Raw genomic sequence first — 2,294 nt, forward strand, 5'->3', positions numbered from 1 at the left:
GAAGTTTCTCTTTAGTTCTAGATTGCTTCTCTCTTTGGTTAGTTTCCACCCGTTGCTTCTTGTCCTGCCTTCAGGTGCTTTGGAGAATAGCTTGACTCCCTCCTCTTTGTGGCACCCCCTGAGTTATTGGAAGACTGCTATCATGTCACCCTTAATTCTTCTCTTCATTAAACTAGACGTACCCAATTCCAGCAACCGTTCCTTGTATGTTTTAGCCTCCAGTCTAATTGTTGAAAACTCATGAGGTGACAGATTTGGACATATTTCCCATTCTAACCTACCTCACGGGGTCATTGCTACGGGTATAAAATGAAGAGAGATTCTTACATGGTCTGCTCTGAATTTCTGAAGAGAACTCCAAGATGCAAATAAATAAATACTGAATGACAGAGTTGGAAGGGACCTCAGAGGTCTTCTACTCCATCCCCCTGCTCAAGCAGTAGACTTGGATGGGCCACTGCCTAGAACAGTGGTGGCGAACTATGGCACGGGTGCCAGAGGCGGCACTCAGAGCCCTCTCTGTGGGCCCGTGCGCCGTCGCCCCAATCCTAGGCCTTCAGCTGGGTTTTATAAAACCTTTTCGCTTTAGGCCTCCGCCGCCATGTGCAAAAAAAAAAAAAAAAGTTTAGTGAATTTCAACTTCTCGCAGGAAAAAAAAAGATCTTGCAAAGTTGGAATTGATTGATTGAACTTTTTAGTTTCATCCAGTCTGCTGTTACCACCACAACCACGCCCACCCAGTGGGCCACACCGAACCAATGGGCCACACCCAGCCAATGGGCCACACCCACCTGGCACTGGACAATGCATAAGTGGGTTTTGGGTTGCAGTTTGGGCACTCGGTCTCTAAAAGGTTCGCCATCACTGGCCTAGAACCTGCCCCCCACTGTGGATTATTTATTTATTTTAACATTTCCTGACGGGCGCCTTCAACCATGAGACATTTCAGGGAAGTATACAAACCCTTCCAAAGCAGAGAACATATTTTGGGCATAAAAATTAAATCGGTGCAAATTGGGAGTTGTAACTCTTCAACCAGCAAAGTAAGCAATCAGTTTAAAATGCCACAGCTGATAAAAAAAAAACTGATATATTTGACTTGGCACTCAAAAGAAAGCAGAATATGCGCTGCCCCAGTGTTACACAGATCTGCGTGATAAGTGGTGGGCTTCTCAGAAGTAGCATGTTTCAAAAATTAAGGAATGTTATCTCCTGCTGTATGAACCTTGCAAAAGGCTGGTGAGGTTTAGGCATTCTGTGAATAAGATCTATTTTATTTTAGGACTGCTGAGAACTGGATAAGAACAGTTACCCTAAAGGAAGATAAATTTAAGATGATAACTCCCATAAAGAAAAAAAATGCATAGACATAGACATAAATCTTTTGCAGTGCCCAGCTTCCTCTCTCCCAATCAACCTAAAGTTGCCAAATCCAGATTGAACCGGTTTTAGAGATTTTCCCACTCCCTTACATAAATGTGCACAAGTGACAAACTTGTATTTGTAGATTGATGGAAAACAGGGATTAGATAACCACAGCAACAATAACATAGCAAGAATTGTGTAAAATGTTTAATGTGGGATTAAATCAAAGTATCTGTTAAGAAAGTACAGGTAGTCTTCAATTTACGACCACAATTAAGTCTTAACACTTTCTGTTGCTAAGCAAGACAATTGTTAAGTGAGTTTTGTCCCATTTTGCGATCTGTCTTGCCACAGATATTAAGGGAATCACTGCAGTCGTTAAGTTAGTAACACGGTTGTTAAGTGAATCTGGCTTCCCCCCATTGACTTTGCTTGTCATAAGGTCGCAAAAGGGGATCACGTGATCCGGGACATTGCAACCGTCATAAGTACATGCCAGTTGCCAAGCACCTGAATTTGCATCACGACCATGGCGATGCTGCAACAATCGTTAAGTATGAAAAACAGTCATATTTTTTTCAGTGCTGTTGTAACTTTGAATGGTCACTAAATAAAGCGTGGTAAGTTGATGTCTGCCTATATCCCGTTTATAAAACTGAGTCCTCAGATCTATCACTCGCTGTTCACTTTCAGACAGATAAATCCACGTCATGAAAACATATAACTATGAGCACAGGTGACACACGCACAGTTATGTACATGAGTGCATAGCGTTTCTCTCCATTCTTTCAAAAAAAAATTAAGAAAATGGGGTAGAGATAAGGAAACACTTCAGGGACAGGGAAATGTTAGCTGCATTGGGAAGGAAAGAGAAAGTGAGGTATGAAACTGAATTGATCATTTAGCACAGTGTTTCTCAACCTTGACAA

Source organism: Protobothrops mucrosquamatus, unplaced genomic scaffold (genome assembly GCF_001527695.2).
Source record: "Protobothrops mucrosquamatus isolate PMUCROS unplaced genomic scaffold, P.Mucros_1.0 scaffold3852, whole genome shotgun sequence".
In the NCBI taxonomy this organism is placed as follows: Eukaryota; Metazoa; Chordata; class Lepidosauria; order Squamata; family Viperidae; genus Protobothrops; species Protobothrops mucrosquamatus.